General features: G+C 40.8%; 1 long non-coding RNA gene across 1 annotated transcript; it reads right to left on the reverse strand.

Moving 5' to 3' along the window:
• Positions 1-715: 715 nt before the first annotated feature.
• On the reverse strand, positions 716-3,345 carry LOC112842368 (uncharacterized). Its single transcript, XR_003214109.1, has 3 exons — positions 1,145-3,345; positions 918-1,069; positions 716-838 (listed from the first exon to the last, which is right to left on the reverse strand). It is a non-coding gene; the product is annotated as an uncharacterized LOC112842368 (long non-coding RNA).
• Positions 3,346-21,642: the final 18,297 nt, after the last annotated feature.

The following is a 21,642-nucleotide window of genomic DNA, read 5'->3' on the forward strand; positions in this document are numbered from 1 at the left end:
TCCCAACATATCACTCTAGTGGGAAATTTAGGTACAGCTTTGATTCTGCTTCATTTCACACTGCTGCACCAAAGCCAAAGCTCTTGCACAAGATTTCCATTCCATTATCCAGAGTCAATGTTTCTCCTGCCACCCTCGATCCTGGCAGAATGTTTATTTAACAGTCCACCCCTGTTATCAGCCATTAACACAAACACAACCATAATACGAATGCCATTCAGTGTCTTAGTCATGCTGTTCTTCTGTCTTATTCCTGTTATCTTTTCTTTTTTGTCCTCACAGTAGACGTCAAAATGTTTATGCTAGAGTATGTGTGTCATAAAAAAAACACTTTGGGCAAGTATCAGCAAGCAGTTTTGAAGCGGATCATGTATATTCATATATTATGCACTGCATAAATAAATTTGAACCCAATAGCAATTTCAGTCTGGAAGCACAACGACAAGAGCCTTCTCCGACTGAATATTGGAGTTTGATTGTTTTTCTGTAATCAGTTTGGAGGTTTGTGTATTTTGTGTTTTTCAAACTTGACTCGAATGTTAGGGAAATGCAGGGAAATCTTCTAACTAGTATTTTGAAACTGAAACAGTGTTTTTAATTATGATGTCATAACTGCAAATAGAATAGGAAAAGGTCAACTATCACAAACAACATAATGATGTCATGCGCCGAGGCGCGCGTGCACAAAAGGATCCAGAAGCAGACTCGTGCTAGCAGGAAAAGACACTTTATTATAAATAACAAAAGGCGACCCGGGAAAACCAGAGGAGCAAACAAGGAACTGAAAAACCCGGGGAAACAAATGACGCGGGGAAGCCGGAATCGGGACCGTGGGAGGCTGCAACAGAAAGGGGAGAAAATTACTAGTGAGCCAGGAAGCAGGGGAACACAAGACAGGATTAGAGTAGTAGGCTTACAATCGGAGTGGGACCGTGGGGCTCGGGAGGGAAGTGGGAAAGTCCGTGAGAAGGGAATCCGTGGAGTTAGTGACGAGGCCAGATGATGCACCGGGTGATCCAATCGAGCAGGAGGACAGGCAGGTGGCAGACACTGGACGCCGGATCGAAATCTTAAACACAAGAAGGCAGATTTAACGCAGTTTAAATAAAACACTAGCGCAACGCTTTCGTGGGAGTCTAGTTACCACAGAGAGGTGATAAACAGACTGGCATGGAGCATCCGTCAGCGCGGGGTTAAGTAGTCCTCCAGGTAATCACCCCGATGGAAAGCAGGTGTGCCGGTGATGGCCCAGCCCGGGGGTGTGGCTACCCGAGCATCACACACAAACTCCACAGACACAGGACCACAGACCATGACAAATGATCATTGTTCTTTTGAAGTTTGCCAAAATAGGCAGTGTGCATTTTCTTATAGGCTATTTCATTTCTGTTGGCAGTCCTGCGAAACCAGTCATCGCAGAAGTTGAGGTGCTTTTTTATTGTTACGATTCCATGTAAGTTCAACTTTGGGTTAGGGGTTAGGGTTTCTTTGATTCACTACAGTAGCATATAATATAATATAGAAAAGATATATTGTTGAAATTGCACTTATACAGTGGGGCAAAAAAGTATTTAGTCAGCCACCAATTGTGCAAGTTCTCCCACTTAAAAATATGAGAGAGGCCTGTAATTTTCATCATAGGTATACCTCAACTATGAGAGACAAAATGAGAAAAAAAATTCAGAATTGTCTGATTTAAAAAGAATTTATTTGCAAATTATGTTGGAAAATAAGTATTTGGTCACCTACAAACAAGCAAGATTTCCGGCTCTCACAGACCTGTAACTTCTTCTGTAAGAGGCTCCTCTGTCCTCCACTCGTTACCTGTATTAATGGCACCTGTTTGAACTCATTATCAGTATAAAAGACACCTGTCCACAACCATAAACAGTCACACTCCAAACTCCACTATGGCCAAGAAGACCAAAGAGCTGTCAAAGGACACCAGAAACAAAATTGTAGACCTGCACCAGGCAGGGAAGACTGCATCTGCATTAGGTAAGCAGCTTGGTGTGAAGAAATCAACTTAGAGATCAATCATTAGAAAATGGAAGACATACAAGACCACTGACAATCCCCCTTGATCTGGGGCTCCACGCAAGATCTCACCCCGTGGGGTCAAAATGATCACAAGAACCACACAGGTGGGACCTTGTGAATGACCTGCAGACAGCTGGGACCAAAGTAGCAAAGGTCACCATCAGTAACACACTCAAATCCTGCAGTGCCAGACGTGTCCCCCTGCTTAAGCCAGTCCATGTCCAGCCCCATCTGAAGTTTGCTAGAGAGCATTTGGATGATCCAGAAGAGCATTGGGAGGATGTCATTTGGTCAGATGAAACCAAAATAGAACTTTCTATTACAAACTCTACTTGTCATGTGCTGAGTTGCATCCAAAGAACAGCATACCTACTGTGAGGCATGGGGGAGGAAACATCATGCTTTGGGGCTGTTTCTGTTTCTGCAGGGAGTCCTGTAAAGGAAAGAATGAATGGGGCCATGTATCATGAGAATTTGAGTGACAACCTCCTTTCATGAGCAAAGGCATTGAAGATGCTGGGTCATGCTGAAAGACTGGCTGGGTCTTTCAGCATGACAATGACCCCAAACACAGCACCCAGGTGATGAAGGAGTGGCTTTGTAAGAAGCATTTCAAGGTCCTGGAGTGGCCCAGCCAGTCCCCAGATCCCAATCCCACAGAAAATCTTTGGAGGGAGCTGAAAGTGTTGCCAATCGACAGCCCTAAAACATCACTGCTCTAGAGGAGATCTGCATGGAACAATGGGCCGAAATACAAGACTTACAGAAAACGTCTGACCTCTGTCATTGCCAACAAAGGCTATATAACAAAGTACTGAGATGAACTTTTGTTGTTGACCAAGATGGCGCCGGTGTGTGTGGCTGCTCGTCTGTCATTTCCAAGTTTGTTCCTGCTTATATTATTTCTAACTGGTGTCATCCACGAAACAAAGTCTCTGCTGAGGTATGATCGCCAGACACTACTGGACCTCCAACCTGTGGTCCAAAATATTGTGTCGTTTGGAGCTAGTGGGCAGCAACCCCTGCCCCCAGTTGTATCGGCAATCCCGGGTTACCCGTTCCGGGTTCCCACGCTACCTTCCTGGCGAAGGCGTCACCGTCACCGGTGTAAATGAAGCAGTCAGCTGGTGAAGCTAAAGGATTATCCAGGAGTTGCTCTGCTGGTTTCCCACCAGCGCATGGATTATTTCCAAGATTTTTTTGTGTCTCGGCGTTTCCTGGATCCTGTTGATGCCTGCTTGGTGCCTGTGGTCAGCTTTGATGATGCTCCTCAGCCTCGCTGCCATGCCCTCCCAGGCTAAACCCCTGCTGTCAACATTATCGAAACCTGAGATCGCTGCGTCGGGTTTCTCGACTTATTGAAACCAGGTGCTCCAGCTCCTGCCAGGATTGGCCTGGTGAACACCAGATCACTTTTAAACAAAACTTTTATTCTTCAGGACTTCTTCAGTTTCCGTGATCTGGATTTTCTGTGTGTGACTGAGACGTGGCTGAGTATTGGTGAGTCCAGTGTTCTATCTGAACTTTTACCTGTGGATTGTTGCTATTTTAATTCGCCACAGACGTCAGGCAGAGGTGGAGGCACAGCAACTGTTTACAAAAAGGATTTTAAATGTAAGCAGTGTTTTCTACAGCCTTTGTTCTCCAGCTTTGAACTCACCTCGTTTGAGGTGAGTCGCACAAACCCGGTTTTCTGCGCTGTCATCTATCACCCCCCGAAATACAATAAGAACTTCACAAACGACTTTTCTGATTTTATAGCTGGGATTATGCCCAACTATGATAGTGTTCTTATTGTTGGTGAGTTTAATATACATGTATGTTATCCTGATAAGCCACTGGTAAAGGACTTTTTAAGCCTTATTGACTCTTTTAGCCTGGTACAGTCCGTGCCTGGCCCTACACATGAGCACGGACACACACTGGACCTCGTTCTGTCATATGGTCTGCCTGTCACTAACTTGGAGTTTTGTGACTGTGCACTCTCAGATCATATGCCTGTGTTATTCAGCGTTGGTTTTAAACATAATGCAGTTAAATCTGGCGCTCCTGCTCGGTGCTGTCGGCTTATTAACTCCTCTACTGCCAGGCAGTTTTCTGCTGCCTTTAATCAGCTCGGTGGCCCTTCTGACTTGGTCTCCTCTGACACAGTAGAGCTTAATTCCTGGTTTTATTCTTGCTGTCAAACAATCATGGACTCTGTGGCTCCTTTAAAAACCAGAAAGCCCAAGGCTAAACCTGAGCCTTGGTTTAATGAGAGCACTCGTGGAGTTAAGAGGGAATGTCGTCGAGCAGAACGGAGATGGAAGAAGGATAAACTGCATGTATCATTTCAAATTCTCAAAGACTGCTGGCATCGCTACAAGAACACTGTTAAAGAGGCAAAAAGGGAATATTTTGCAAATATTATTTCTTCCAACAGTCATAACCCACGTGTGTTATTTAGGACCATTGACACTGTTCTTAATACTCCATTGATTGTCTGTTTGGAAGTTTCTCCTGATATTTGCAATAATTTTCTGAACTTTTTTATTGAAAAGGTTGTCACCACCAGGGCTCTTATCACAGCTCCTGACTCTGACCCCTCTGTCTCTGTCCCTTACGCTGCTGTTTTTACTCAGTTTGAACTTGTGACCCTCTCCACTTTAGAGGATGTGGTTCACCATATTAAGCCCACAGGTTCCCCTCGGGATCCTTTTCCTCCACAATTTTTTAAAGACATTTTTCCTAGTATAGGGCAGTATGTCCTTGACATTATTAACAGCAGTCTGTCTTCTGGTGTGGTTCCTGCAAATTTCAAACATGCAGTAGTGCAGCCACTGCTTTAGAAACCTAGCCTTGATCACACAGGTTTAGCGAACTATAGGCCTATTTCCAAGCTGCCTTCACTTTCCAAGGTTTTAGAGAAAATTGTTTTTAGTCAACTGAAAGATTTTCTAGATGATAATGGCATCTTTGAGGTTTTTCAGTCAGGTTTTAAAACCCTTGATAGCACAGACTCTGCATTATTAAGGGTTTTTAATGACATCCTTCTGGCATGTGATTCTGGTAACTATGTTGTTCTTGTCTTGCTTGACCTAACTGCTGCCTTTGACACAGTAGACCACAATATTCTAATTTCTTGATTAAGTGATGTAGTAGGTATTGGTGGCACTGCACTCAATTGGTTTAAGTCTTATTTGTTAGATAGAACTTTCTCTGTCAGCCTTCTCGGTTCCGAATCTTCTGCTCCTCTGTCATGCAGCGTCCCACAGGGCTCAATTTTAGGGCCACTATTGTTTTTACTTTTATTTCCTCTGGCTTCCATCCTTAGAAGGCATGGGATCGAATTTCATTGTTATGCCGATGACTGCCAAATTTATTTCCCACTGAAGCAGAAGGGTGGCATCTCCATAAAATCTCTCATGACATGCCTAGATGACATTAAAGCTTGGTTGGCTCTAAACTTTTTAAATTTTAATGAAAAGAACAGAGTTGTTGGTGTTTAGATCCAGTGGTCCCTGTGAGTCCTCATCTGTAGATTTGGGACCCTGGAAGTTTATTTTAAACCTGTTGTTACTGATCTTGGTTTTAAGTTGGACAGTGATTTAAAATTGGACAACCAAATCAGAGCAGTGGTGAAGTCCAGTTTTTATCATTTAAGGCGACTGGCAAGAGTAAAGTCTTTCCTTTCGAGTCAGCACCTTGAAATAGTGATCCATGCTTTTATTTCTTCCCGCCTGGACTACTGTAACGCACTTTATGTGGGGGTCAGTCAGTCGTTGCTCTCACGTCTGCAGCTGGTTGAAAATGCTTCTTCACGACTCTGTGGTGGGGCGTGGTCTGCGGTGCCGTGCAGGGAGGGCGGGCGTGGTCTGCAGTGCCGTGCAGGGAGGGCGGACGCACCTGCACGGCATTCGTAATCACGCCCGCCGGGTTAAAACACGGGGACTCAGGTGTGTGTGTTGTGTTGTGGTGAGATGTGAATAAAGATGGCTCTACATGGTACTCCGTGGTCCCGCCATGCCTTATTCTCACCACAGACTCCTAACAGGAACTCGTAAAAGAGAGCATATAACCCCTGTCCTAGCCTCACTGCACTGGCTGCCGGTGTCTTTTAGAGTTCATTTTAAAATTCTTATGTTTGTTTTTAAATGCTTTCACAGTCTTGCCCCGCCTTACCTGTCTGAGCTTCTTCATCTCTACACACCCTGTCGGTCTCTCAGGTCAGCTGACTAGCTGCTCCTGGAGGTACCGAGATCCAGGAGGAAGCTCAGAGGGGACAGGGCCTTCTCTATCGTGGCTCCAAAATTATGGAATAATTTGCCCTTGCACATTAGAGAGGCCCCTTCACCGTCTACTTTTAAATTGAGTCTTAAAACCCACTTTTATTCTTTGGCTTTTAACCTCAGTGAGACTTAGTTTTCCATTCAAATGAAATTAGTTATTTAATTAATTTTTTTTTCTTATATTTGGCTTTTATTTATATCTTATGTAATTTTATTTTATGGTTCCCATGTACAGCGCTTTGTGTCAGCTGTGGTTGTTTTAAAGTGCTTTATAAATAAAGGTGATTGATTGATATTGACCAAATACTTATTTTCTACCATAATTTGCAAATAAATTCTTAAAAATCAGAATATGTGATTTTCTAGGGGGGATTCTCATTTTGTCTCTCATAGTTGAAGTATACCTTTTTTTTTTTTACTTTTTTTGCCCCACTGTATCGGTTTTATAAATGCATGGCTTATTAATCTTGGTGTATTTTCTTTACACTAAAAGATAGAGAAGCAATTTACATTTTCATTTATTTCTCTTTGTCTGTAGGTTAAAAGGCAATAGTTTAACTGGTCAGACCCACTTAAGATCAAATTAGTTTTTACATGGATGACAAAGTAAAATGAGTTTGCACCACGTTTTGTGCGAGTGCTTCAACTGTTTAAAAGGAAAACAGTAGTTTGGAACCGTAATGATATCATAGACAGGTCAAATACATCATTCTGTTTTTCAGTGGAAGAAGAAAGTTCCCAAACAGGGAGCGATTACGAGGCTGCATCCTCATTACTCGTATTTATCCAGACTTCATTCCATGAATGAAGTGCGCTTAGTGGGAAGACCAGCTCACACTCAGAAATATATCATGAGTAAGACAAATATGATCTCTCTTTCTTCAGCACTTTGGATCTAAGCTAACAATGCAGCATTTGCTGTAGATGTGCAGGTCAGCTGAAAGAAACATAAACAAACAAATAAAAATGCAGAAATATTCATAATGTACCAGAACTTAGGACCTAATCTTGACCTTCCAATAACCATAAAGCTAACTGTAAACACACAACAAAGAAACACAGGAGACTCTTGAACCTCTCTGGAATGACTTTTCATCCACAGCAGAATGGGAGAGAATCTCTTTAATGGCTGTCAAAGGTGTTTGTCTAAGTGCTGAAAAAATAGTTATGGCAATGTCTTTTGTCATTATGGGATACTTGGTAGACAACATGGCTGGGGATGTGGTTAAATACAAGATGACAAGATGAAATGAAAAGAGTTCTGCATGTTTCCCATTTGACTGTAATATTTATATGTAATATATACATACAAAGCTGTGGTGAGCACAGGATCCGTGGGAATCCTCGTGAAACAACCTGCTCCATGGATATGAACTCTAGATGCACTGCATTTATGGGAAAACATGAATTAGTTCAAGACCTTCTTATCCACCAACTCCACCACATACACACACCCACACAAACATAGGTCCCTCCAGAGCAGTAACAGGCACATCTGAAGCCAAACGCAGGGTTTCCAGTGTAGCCTGCTGTCCTGAAATGCGAACGATGGAGATTCTCAGCAGTAACTCTGTGCAGCTGCACTCCTGCCCTCTGAGTTTTCTTACATGTGTCTTTGCACATATGTATAAATGTTAGCATGGGACCTAAAACTATATGGTCAAGTTTGGCTACATAGGAAGAGCATATTTATTTTCAAAAGAGGGATGGAAATCAGTGCATTTTCCTTGAATCAGTGTGAGGCTTAAAAAAAAAAAAAATTTCACATTGTGGATCATATTTTATATTTGGAATCAACACACAAGTCAAGTTCAGCATTATACTATCCCAAAACCAACATCACCTGACCCTGACTGCAGGGCAGTCCTGCAAAAATAAGATACTGGCTGCTCTTTGTAAAGAAACAAGAGGTGATCTTTCTTTTTTTTTTAAATTCTCTGAGTCTGTAATATTTTTGGTTTGCAGACCTCCACTTTCTTCCATTCGCTCTTATCTTGCTCGAGCAAGCAGAATAAAAACAAAGTGTGCTGCTGTCTGCAGAACAAAAGGTGTGTAAGGCAGCCAGCAGACCAGTTTGTGTTTGCACAACTGCATGTAGAACACGGAAAGTACAAAGAGCCAAACATGTAGAAAATGAACAATGTGTGTGTGTGTGTGTGTGTGTGTGTGTGTGTGTGTGTGTGTGTGTGTGTGGTAAGACTAAGAGAAAGAGACTGAGAAAGGGAGACCTACCTTTTTAGCATCCAGGGAGTTTGTTCTTGTTTCTGGGTTCACAGGAAGTTCAGAATATTTCTGTCAGAGCTCCAAGATGGCCTCCTTGGGGGGCAATCTTATTTACTGCAGAAGCAGTGAGAACAGAATAGAGGCGTTCCTGTGCATTCCTCCATGTATCCCATCTGTAAGTGGGCAGCAGCAGTCTAAGTGGGAGCAGGGACAGCAAAGAGGAAAGCTAAAGGGGAAATGCTGGTGTTTGTGTGCTTTAATGAGCCACAGGGGAAGCTAGGTTTGTGGAGCTGAGAACACAATACAATTTTCCCTGTAGTCAATCTGTCAAGATCAAGGTTTTTGGGAACAGATACAAAAGACACAGAATGGCTGTCCTGTTTTCAAAGAAGTATTTTGTCAAAATAATTCAGTAGTATTATTTTTCAGCAGGGACTTATTAAAAGGGCATCTAAGTGCTTCAGTTTTCCGCATCAAAATTTTGCAGGAAATTCTTGATTGTCAAAATAGTCTGATGAGTACTGGCAGCACATTGTTTGGGCAGATGTGACCCAAAAAATGTGATGCAACATGTGAGGTTTTGGCTGGGATTACCAGAGTGAATACAAAATAAGTGCATGCTCACTGGAGTGCAAAAGATGAATGGGAGATGACATTTATAAGCTCTTATGGACCTGAATGCTAAATAATGCACAAGAAGGATATTCTGACGTGATGTTCCCATACACACTGAATTGACACAAACGTTTTTAGAGAAAAAAAGGAAAGTAGTGTAATCAAAGTAGTATTACTCCTTTTCCACAGCACAGGGCCTGTGCCAGTGCTGCATCTAGAACTGGTTCCACCAAAACAAATTGGACTGGCAATAAGATCAAAAACCTTTGACCAGCACAATCACACAAAATGTCTGGGCTCAAAGTTGTAACCACTGTTGTCAGTGGCTGTGGGAGGGGATACCACAAGAAATTCATCAGTGATTAGCAGATGAAGTCACAGATTATAAAAGCATGAATCCCCAAAAGTTGATTCTGTTCATCTGGACATTTTCAGTGGGAGAAACGTTTCACCACTTCGTTTCGTGACTTTCACTTTTCACGTAAATGGCCTCCTTGACTCCCCACTCAAACCAGTGTTCCTCCCTGTCCAGAATGTGTACATCCTGGACAGGGTACATCTTTAGCCATCTTACAGTGCTGTGATTCCAGCCATTCCCCAACTCTCTGTGAATAGTACTCATGGCCATTGATCAATGGTCATGGGAATTTGCATATTAATGATGAAGGAACTGACCTCCCAGCCCATTGTTCCTTCAGTGGTGCTAGTTTCAGTCATTGTGCAAACGTACTGTTTATAAGGTTTGGGGAAACCTGCAGTCAGCTGAGACTGAAGAAGTCACTTGGATGAGTGACGAAACGTTTCTCTGACTGAAAACGTCCAGATGAACAGAATCAACTTTTTGGGATTTACTTACCTGGATTGAGCATGCATCAAGATGTATAAAAGCATGAAATTTCCACATGGTTCACCTGGACAGAACTGACTCTGAACCTGAGCTATATTGGTGGTGACCTGGCCAGAAACCTTTGAATAATGTCTGTGACGATTTATGACAATTCAGTCTTTAAAACAAAAAACAAAGCTATTTATATGAAACATTGTAGCCCGGTGGATACATTTTCTCTCTGTGGCAAACCCACTGAAATGTCTGTGGTGCAACACAAAGAATGAAAATGGAGGATCAGCTACATGGCACTGGTGTCTTGGCCCATTAATCTGTGCTGCACTTTCAAAACTACAGCAGCTAGCTTTGAGTTCAGCTAAAGCTTTTACTTTGAAGAAAATTTAGAAGCTTTTTGTTGGTCATGCAGAAAAGGAGATAATAATATTGACTCACTATCCAGTGCAGTAAAAGATGGGCAACCTAACTGTGCAGCAGTGTTTATTTCGGATGACACTAAAGTACCTGAACATGTTACACATGTTACATTTTAATACCAACTATGTTGTAGTGTACTTTTAAAATAACGTTATCCAACACTGCTCATTAATGTCAAAAGTTTGCTGCTTCGGTGTTTTTAGATCTTTGTCAGTTGTTTCTGTGATGGATTGAAGTATAATTACAAGCACTTCATAACTTTCAATGGTTTTTCTTCTAATTTCATCAAGTTTATGCAAAGAGTCTGTATTTGCAGTGTTGGCCCTTCTTTTTTAAGACCTCTGCAATTTGCCCTGACGTGCTGTCAATCAACTACTGAGCCAAATCCTGACTGATGGCGGCCCATTCTTTCATAATCAGTGCTTGGAGTTTGTCACAATTAGTGGATTTTTGTTTGTCCACCTGCCCCTTGAGGATTGACCACAAGTTCTCAATTGGATTAAGGTCTGGAGAGTTCCCTGGCCATGGACCCAAAATTTCAATGTTTTGTTCCCCAAGCTACTTAGTTATCACTCTGACCTTATGGCACAGTGCTCCATCATGCTGGAAAAGGCGTTGGTCTTCACCAAACTGGATGGTTGGAAGAAGTTGCTGTTTTGGTGCCATTCTTTATTCATGGCTGGGTTCTGAGAAGCAGGCCCACACATTAATGGTCTCAGGATGTTTTACTGTTGGCATGAGACAGGACTGATGGTAGCGCTCACCTTTTCTTCACCAGACAATCCTTTTTCCAGATGCCCCAAACAATGGGAAAGGGGCGTCAAAAGTATTTGCCTCCCTGTATTCGCAGATGCACTCACACCTGCCTGCTGCCATTCCTGAGCAAGCGCTGCACTGGTGGCACTCCGTTCCCGCAGCTGAATCATGTTTAGGAGACGGTCCTGGCCCTTGCTGGACTTTCTTGTGCGCCCTGAAGCTGTCTTAGCAACAGCTAAACCTCTTTCCTTGAAGTTCTTGATGATCCAATAAATGGTTGATTTACCTGCAATCTTAGTAGCAACAACATCCTTGCCTGTGAAGCCCTTTTTATGCAACGCAGTGATGTCTTCTTGCAGGTAACCATGGTTAACAGGAAGAACAATGATTTCAAGCCGATTCCAGTCTGCTATTCTCATTCAATTAGCATGACACAATGATCTCCAGCCTTGTGCTCGTCAACATTCTCACCTGTGTTAACAAGAAGATTATTGAAATGATCTCAGGAGGTGGTTTTATGGTATGATATACTGATCATGAAATGCAGTAGAAATGGGTTGTTTGGGATTAAGTTAATTTTCATGGCAAAGAGGGACTTTGCAATTCATCTGATCACTCTGAAAACCAATATTTGTGTCATTGTCAAATCTTTTAGCCATGACTGTAAGTTAGTGCTGAAAAGGCTGTTGACTGTGTACAAAAGCTCACTTATGATAAAAACAACGCAGTTGCACTATTGAGCACACGGTCCGGGCACTAGAGGTTAAGCTAATACCTTTTACTTGCGACACATTTTTGCGACGAGTTATACAACTGCTCAGCCAGTTGGCAATTATTTGCATAGAAACATGAACTACAGGACATCTTGGCAATGTGCTAACAACTAAACAACAATGGTTTTTTATTCTGCACATTCTTTGCAAATTATTTCATGCGGGACAGCCAGCTATCCCCAGGAACCACTGCCAACCAGTTGGAAAATACATATTTTTCCCTATAGCAACTGCTGCTTGCATCACATGCAATATGATTGACAACTCTTGACCAATGCATGCTTGACAACTCTTTATTTTGAATGGTGATATGTTTCTGTCATCGTATGAGAAGAGGAAGAATTTACAGTGCATGTTTCTTTATCTTGGACAGAGCATGTGTTTAATCGCGTTTTTACTTTGCTTCTTTCTGACACAAAACACAATAGCAGGAAATAGTGACAAGTCATGTGTGCAAATAAATCAGCATTGTGTCTGAACACACCGCTCCACTGTTTCCCAACCCATAAATGAAAACCGATCATAAAATGTAATGCCTCGCTTGATTTCCTGCTGGAAGGAGGCGATGATGGGACCTAGACGGCAGCTTTGGTGTCTCTGCGAGAACACGTTGCTGTATTTAACGCTTCCCCTGCTTTCCTCAAAAAAGACAAAATAACCAGGCTTCATACAAGCGAGAGCCCTTTTTAAGCCAATCAATTCCACCAATTGAGGAAAATAGAGAGCAGTTGCTGGTTTCCACAAAAGAGAGACTATGCTTTTAGTTTAGTTTGTTATAGGCATCTAGATCTATTCTTCATTATATTTTAACCATAAACAAATCATCTTTCATTTTTTGAAAGCAGAAAGTTGCAGGATTCCAGCAATTTGAACTGTTTTGAGATAACAGTAAAGTAGCAACAACAGCATCAATGGCGAGTTTCCTTCTAAAAGCTGCTTTCATATATTTTCTGTCAGCTGTTGTAGAAACACGGTGCTGCACAGTTTCACTGTCCAGTAAACATTACAGAAAACCAAGCACACTCCATTTTTTAATCTTTTTTTAGTTTGGAAAAAGAAAGGGGGGGTGGATATTGAGGGTTCTTCATTATTCTTGTGTTGACAATGGGCCAAAGGATTGTGTGTTATATAACCAGTGTTACCAGGGATAAAAACACAGAGAACTCGCTGTCGACCCTCCAGCATGTGAAAGGTTTTTTTTATAGATGTAACACATGGATGTAGCTTCCAGGTTTGAAAAGTGGGCCCAGTGCTGAAGTGCCTTAAATCTGTAATGTACAGCAGCAGGGTGACTCCTTTAGTTGAAAAAAATGTCAGATCGTATAGAAATCTCTGGAAAAATGGCCCCTCAGCCCCCCGATCTATGAGCTGACTAATGAAGTTCCTGATGAGTTTATTATTTCAATCTGTGGCTCTGGTCTTATTGAATATAACACGATGTTCTCTTCATAACATGTGGTTCCTATTAGAGTCAAAAGGCACGATGAAACAAGGTAGCAGACCTACACACCCCATGTAGGTCTACTGAGTACGTACCCTTGTTCAGCTCTCTCAGCTGGAGGCTCAAAGACAGCATTTTCCTAACCAGTGGGTCATAGTGGCTACTTCCAGCCCTTATATACAGTTTATAGCCTGTATTAAAAAACTTATTTTTATTTCTGGTCTTGAATTTGCACCTAATTACCTGTTGTGAGAATTGTGCACCTCATTTTGCAATTCATCTTTAAAAAAAGAGTGCAAAGTTAAGTAAAAGTGTATCTCTGTCCACGTTCTCAAGTCATTATTTGATATTATTACTGGAAATGAATTTGAACTAGAGATGCACTGAATCAGCTGACTTTCCCAGCTCTTGGTTTGAACTGGTCAGCAGTCAGTCAGCCTACAGCATGACTGCTCGCGAGCCAGTCTGTTTCCTTCATGAACAACGTGTGCACAGCTTCACAGGCAAATAGTTGTATGCACACTCTGAGGCACAACTATTTGATAGTGTGTGAGTTTGCTGCCATAGCAAACTGCAGGGGGACCATCAGGAAAGTGACTGCAACAACAAACCTAATCAGAGACTTTTTAAAGAAGCTAACAAGCTAAATCAGCAGTGGCAGTATGAGCAAAGGACCAAATCAAGAAATTAAAGCCCGTTAAATAAATGTAAAATGTTTGATTTTAATTGATTCGTTAGGCAGCATGTGTGTATACAAGGTTCTGGGAATTACTGGTATAGTCTAGTTATAGTTAGTCTATGGTGTAAAACCATATGAGACTTGTGTGAGGTAGTAAAGCTGATCTGAGCTACACTGGAAGATGCTTTATAGCGACGATCATTTTCGTTTTCTCTAAAGCTCATCACAAAAATCTCCAGCGTGATTAATTCAGAAACTCTCAAGCTAGATACAATATGTAACTGTCTTGCCTAACTTTTGGTAGAGTCAGTATTACAAGAACCAGAGACTTTCTCCAACAAAGTGGGGGGGGAAAGCCAATCTGGAATTAAAACAAAGATGATGTCCATGATGATGCTGCTGAAATATTTTTTGCTTGTTTAACCTAAAAGCATGTGAGATTATCCAAGAGTGCTGGGCCGGCATTTCCTACCATTGAGGCAGTGAATCTACCTTTCCCCTCCTTGCACCACAGCACAGGACATGATTTACGCTGTGCATATTTATCTGTGTAGCTCAGATGGTGAAACACAATATCCTCTCTGCAAGTTCCTCACAGGTCAGCGAGGGCGCGAGAAGCAAAGCAGGATGCATCCTTACCAGCTGAGACTGGCTGGTTTGAAATTTGGTCCAAATGCTTGAAGATCAGGACAGGATCATCGTGTTCTACTGCTTTATGTGAACATTTTCATGATGTAGTCTACCGCTGGGGATGTTAAATCATTTTTTTCCCAATATTTTTAAGTGGGCTGTTTCCCACTTTGTGGTTTTCTGGTCTGTTCCATCTTATTTAAAAAAAATTTGTTTGTATTTGTTGTCACAGCAGCGTACAAGCGGTGACAAAAGCCTCATTATTTGTCATATTATGTCACAATAATGCCAACAATATACCTCAGACTGTGACAGCAGTGGAAATGTGTTTTCCTCTTTTTTAATGAAGTCATTTCCTGTGAGGGCAACAGTGATGTTCAAGGAGATTTCCAGTTTTTGAAACACAACAACTGACTTTAACCAAAATGTCAAAGTCCAGCTTTTGACCTAATACAGTTTTTGTTTGCGGTTACTGTTACCCAGCAAAACACATTATGCATATCAGTATATTCAATTCAATTCTGTTTTATTTATGCAGCACCAAATCACAACAACAGTCGCCTCAAGGCGCTTTATATTGTAAAGTAGACCCTAAAATAATACATACAGAGAAAAACCCAACAATCATATGACCCCCTATGAGCAAGCCATTTGGTGACAGTGAGAAGGAAAAACTCCCTTTTAACAGGAAGAAACCTCCGGCAGAACCAGGCTCAGGGAGGGGCGGGGCCATCTGCTGTGATTGGTTGGGGTGAGAGAAGGAAGACAGGATAAAGACATGCTGTGGAAGAGAGACAGAGGTTAATAACAGGTATGATTCAGTGCAGAGAGGTCTATTAACACATAGTGACTGAAGGAGAAACATCCAATGCATCATGGGAGTCCCCCAGCAGCCTACACCTATTGCAGCATAACTAAGGGAGGATTCAGGGTCACCTGGTCCAGCCCTAACTATATGCTTTAGCAAAAAGGAAAGTTTGAAGCCTAATCTTGAAAGTAGAGATAGTGTCTGTCTCCTGAATCCAAACTGGAAGCTGGTTCCACAGAAGAGGGGCCTGAAAACTGAAGGCTCTGCCTCCCATTCTACTTTTAAATACTCTAGGAACAACAAGTAGGCCTGCAGTGTGAGAGCGAAGTGCTCTAATAGGGTGATATGGTACTACAAGGTCATTAAGATAAGATGGGGCCTGATTTACTTATTGATTTTTTTATATTAAAAATGAAAAAGAAAAAACATTTGCTAATGTTTTGAACATGTGCTTCTATAGAGTTCTGTGCCTGTTTATCTGTTGCTGAATATCTCAAGAACTATAAAACTATTGGCAGGAATGTGTGCCATATTGTGCACAAGCATACCTGGGGCTCATTATTTACATGCATATGGTAAACAAACAGTTGCACACTTAAAAATACACCCCTGCAGAGGTCCAAAGGTTGCTTTAGTTCAGGAGAAAACAAATGAGAAGCCTGTTGTCTTTCCTGTGGAGCCAGATGTCCACAACTGGCCTTAGTTTGCCACAGAGCTTTACTGATGCTCTGAGTAAATGGTAAGCTGGCTGCTTTGTGTATAGTGCTTTTATACCTGAGCACTCAAAGTGCTTTAAAGCCTGCATTCATTTTCTCTAAACAAAATCTTTACAACCAGTAATCTGGCTAACCTGCTGACTCCCTGACAAACCACTCAACTAGTGCACTAGATTTTCAAGATCCAGAACATACATCTCAACTTCTTGTTTAATACACTCCTACCTGCAGTCTTCCTTCACAGGCTCATGATGTCCTTTGGACAAGATTGAAGCCTTTCAGTCTGTTTTCCTTTCAGTCGACTTCTTCAAAAAGCAGTTCAAAACGTTTGTGCTCAACCAGGTCTTCTGTTGACCTTCTTTATTTATGTATTTTTATGTTATCTACTCTTTATTCTGTTTTAAAGAGGTTTTGTATTGCAACAATTGTGGTTTAATTTTTGTTTTATATCTTATTGTAATTATTGGTTTTTACTTTACTGACTTTGTGTCTGTGAAAAGAGCTACATAATTCAGCTTTACCTACTTAAAGAGCATTTTTAAAATGCAGTCACTGCTCCTAAATTATTATAGCAAAATATTCATGAAAAAACTGTTTTTACTTTTGAGGCTTGGGAGCAAAAACGATCAGGCTGAGATGTATAAATATAGGGTAAACCCAAAAGCTTTTTTCACACAGGACAAACTGTCCAATAAGAAATAAAAGAGAGAAATAAATGTGAACTACTCTGGTGTAGCCAAGAAAAATGCAAGTAGGTGAACATCAGCCTACACTGTAATATAAAAGTATTTTACTGTGTATTTTACAGTTTTGTTCTGTTCTTCTAGAATATCATTAAATTTACATAAATAGACTGTGATTTCACATTTCAAATGTAAATTAATGTAAAATCACTGTAATGTAATAAAACATAATTTTCTTGTTTTTTAAATGTATTTGTCTGTACATATGCATATTTAGATTGTTAAAATACATTCACAAATGTATCACAAATATGTGTCCGTTATTTGAAAGATTGAACTGTTAAATTCAAATGTAATGCTATGGAAAAATATATAAAATGATTCTCATAAACTTTTTTTACATCAAATAATTATTATTATTATTGCTATTTAGGGCGATCGTGGCTCAAGAGTTGGCAGTTCACCTTGTAATCAGGAAGTTGCCGGTTCGAGCCCCGGCTCGGACACTCTCGGTCGTTGTGTCCTTGGTCAAGACACTTCACCTACCGCCTACTGGTGATGGCCAGAGGGGCCGATGGTGTGATATGGCAGCCTCGCCTCTGTCAGTCTGTCCCAGGGCATGCAATCCATTATTATTTAAACCAACTGTTAACTGTATATTTCTGTACATTTAAGCATTATTATTCATATTGTCATATTCATTGACCTTGTTTATAGGTAATTTCATTGTTTAATCACATTAACATGTTCCTAATTTAATGTTTAAAAGCACTTGAAAAAGGCAAAATCCCATGTAAAATTAGGGCAACAAACTGTATTGTCATTACTGAAAATAACCGTATTTTTATGAGAAAGTTATTTTCTGTTATTTTATGGTATTACTTTGGCGCCCCAGCTGCCAGAATATTACTGTTTTTCTAGGATTTTTTTTTTTTTAACAGTGTAACAGCACTGCTTTGATCGAGGCTCTGTTAACACTGAATGACTTCTTCTGTCCGCCTCTCCACCCAGTTCCTGACAGACAGACTTTACTTCTACTTAAACATCAGATGTACACTAAAATATTTCAGTTTTTAATTATAAACGATCAGTTTGACCTCTCAGTGTGTGTGGTGTTTACAGAAAGTCTAGCCACTCCCTGGAGAACAGGAAAAGTCCTCTGGGTGGTCATGGGCACCATATCTGCATGTGTGCTCCGTGGGGCAGACCATCACATAGCAGAGCTTAGTCAGTTCCTCAGGGTACTGACTAAGCTCTGGGTGTGGTTGGAACAGGACGACAGATAAATGAAAGTGGCATGTGTGTGTACACAAATATACACATTCACTGTCTCACACACACACAGAGTAAGTGACTATGTCCTTATGTTTAGATAAGATTACATGCATGTAGGTGTGGGTGAACTAACCTCAGCACTCCTTCCTTTCATCTTCATCCAGGATATGGAAACAGTTTCCTTTTCCTCTGCGATATGAGCGATCAGCCACGCACTGCCCGCTCATATCTACTGACTTGGGGCTGAAAGTCAGGGAAGCAGTGTGTTGATGTTAAGAAGAGTTTACATCCACCACCACTCAGGTGTGATAAAAGTGCAGGACGAAAAACTTTATTAAAGCTGCTTTTAGTGTGTACTCTGATCCAAAGTCGGAGAGAAAAAGTAGGTTTTATGATGGTAGCAATGGGCCGGTGATAGTAATGAACTCTTGAACTTCTTCACAAATAAAATTTTAATCATTAGAGAAAAAAATACCCATAACAATCTCACAGATGTAATATTATCTACAGCTATCTTTAGTACCATTGATATTCATTTAGACTCTTTTTTTCCAATTGATCTTTCTGAGGTAACTTCAATAATTACTTCCTCCAAACCATCAACGTGTCTTTTAGACCCCATTCCTACAAAACTGCTCAAAGAAGTCCTGGCATTAATTAATTCTTCGATCTTAAATATGATCAACCTATCTCTAATAATCGGCTATGTACCACAGGCCTTCAAGCTGGCTGTAGTTAAACCTTTACTTAAAAAGCATCTCTAGACCCAGCAGTCTTAGCTAATTATAGGCCAATCTCCAACCTTCCTTTCATATCAAAAATCCTTGAAAGATCATCTGCAGAGGAATGGCTTATTTGAAGAGTTTCAGTCAGGTTTCAGAGCTCATCACAGCACAGAAACAGCTTTAGTGAAGGTTACAAATGATCTTCTTATGTCCTCTGACAGTGGACTCATCTCTGTGCTTGTCCTGCTAGACCTTAGTGCAGCGTTCGATACTGTTGACCATAATATCCTATTAGAGCGATTAGAACATGCTGTAGGTATTACAGGTACTGTACTGCAGTGGTTTGTATCATATCTATCTAATAGACTCCAATGTGTGCATATAAATGGTGAGTCTTCCTCACACACTGAGGTTATTTATGGTGTTCCACAGGGTTCAGTGCAAGGACCAATTCTGTTTACATTATACATGCTTCCCTTAGGCAGCATCATTAGAAGACATATCATACATTTTCAGTGCTATACAGATGACACCCAACTCTATCTGTCCATGAAGCCAGGTAACACACACCAATTAGTTAAACTGCAGGAATGTCTTAAAGACATAAAGACCTGGATGGCCGCTAACTTTCTGCTTCTTAATTCAGATCAAACTGAGGTTATTGTACTCGGCCCTGAAAATCTTAGAAATATGGTATCTAACCAGATTCTTACTCTGGATGGCATTACCTTGGCCTCCAGTAATGCTGTGAGGAACTTTGGAGTCATTTTTGACCAGGACATGTCCTTCAACGCACATATTAAACAAATATGTAAGACTGCTTTCTTCCATTTGCGCAACATCTCTAAAATTAGAAATATCCTGTCTCAGAGTGACGCTGAAAAGCTAGTTCATGCATTTATTTATTCATAAATGTCTTGAACTTTAGCAATGAGAGAATCACAAGTTTTATTTCATGTATTTATTACTGGACTATTGTAATTCATTATTATCAGGACGTCCTAAAAACTCCCTGAAAAGCCTTCAGCTGATCCAAAATGCTGCAGCAAGAGTCCTGACAGGGACTAGAAAGAGAGAGCAGATTTCTCCTGTTTTGGCTTCCCTTCATTGGCTTCCTGTTAAATCCAGAATTGAATTCAAAATCCTGCTCCTCACATACAAGGTCTTAATAATCAGGCCCCATCTTATCTTAATGACCTTGTAGTACCATATCACCCTATTAGAGCACGTCGCTCTCACACTGCAGGCCTACTTGTTGTTCCTAGAGTATTTAAAAGTAGAATGGGAGGCAGAGCCTTCAGTTTTCAGGCCCCTCTTCTGTGGAACCAGCTTCCAGTTTGGATTCAGGAGACAGACACTATCTCTACTTTCAAGATTAGGCTTCAAACTTTCCTTTTTGCTAAAGCATATAGTTAGGGCTGGACCAGGTGACCCTGAATCCTCCCTTAGTTATGCTGCAATAGACATGATGCATTGAGTTTTTCCTTTTCAACTTTCTCACTATGTGTTAATAGACCTCTCTGCATTGAATAATACCTGTTATTAATCTCTGTCTCTCTTCCACAGCATGTCTTTCATCCTGTTTTCCTTCACTCACCCCAACCGGTCGCAGCAGATGGCCCCGCCCCTCCCTGAGCCTGGTTCTGCCAGAGGTTTCTTCCTGTTAAAAGGGAGTTTTTCCTTCCCACTGTCGCCAAAGTGCTTGCTCATAGGGGGTCATATGATTGTTGGGTTTTTCTCTGTACCTATGAAGCACCTTGAGGCAACTTTTGTTGTGATTTGGCGCTATATAAATAAAATTGAATTGAATTGAATATATTGTTAGGACTGTAAACCTTTATTTATTCCGTATAATTAAAGTCCAATTCATTGATTGAATGTGTATTCCTGGGTTTTCTGACCTTCTGTGTCTTTCTACATTTACTTATGTTAGACTCATCTTATGATGGGCTCTTGTATTCCTGTCAATCTACAAAGAAGAAACATCCCATAATGGCATATGCAATAAGTTTTCAAAAAATACAGGCAGTAAAACTGTGATGAGGTGAACGCTTAGGACACGGTTCAGCCGAATAAAGGTTTGAGGTTTTAATTTTTAATTATATTTTTAAAATATGCTTTTTTAAACGTTTTTGAGACTTTTTGTTCTCTTACTGAAATCTAACCAAAGACTGAATTTTACAACAGGAAACAAGCTATGTTTGGCTCATGCCATCAACACTACTCCATGACCACTCCTACAAACTTGGCAGTCAGCCTTTCTTCAGGCCAGCAGAAAAGTATAATAGGACCAAGCACATGAAAAAAAATGTTTAAAATCTCTCAGTGATCTAAATGCCATCAAGAGACTTCATGATTCATGCAGACTTATTCAAAACAAAGGTGAAACCATAGAGGGCTATAGAGTTTATATGAAATGTATAACAAATTGAACCCAAATGGAAAAGCTTATGAAAGAAAAACTGCAAACTCAAAATGCATGTAAGAAATATCTTAAGAAATGTATTTTTTTAAGTCCTTGCAATTTCTGAAAATATGGATCTAAAGCAGTGGTCCCCAACCTGTTTTGCTCCACGGACAGTTTAATGTCAGACAGTATTTTCACGGACTGGCCTTTAAGGTGTCGCAGATAAATACAACAAAATAAAATGATACGACCGAGACATGATAAACACGAATTCACTGTGTAACTTTATTAGCAGCGTCCTCCTGAAATCCACTAACAACATTAAGAGTAACATCCTCCTCT

Source organism: Oreochromis niloticus, linkage group LG15 (assembly GCF_001858045.2).
Source record: "Oreochromis niloticus isolate F11D_XX linkage group LG15, O_niloticus_UMD_NMBU, whole genome shotgun sequence".
Taxonomy (NCBI): Eukaryota; Metazoa; Chordata; class Actinopteri; order Cichliformes; family Cichlidae; genus Oreochromis; species Oreochromis niloticus.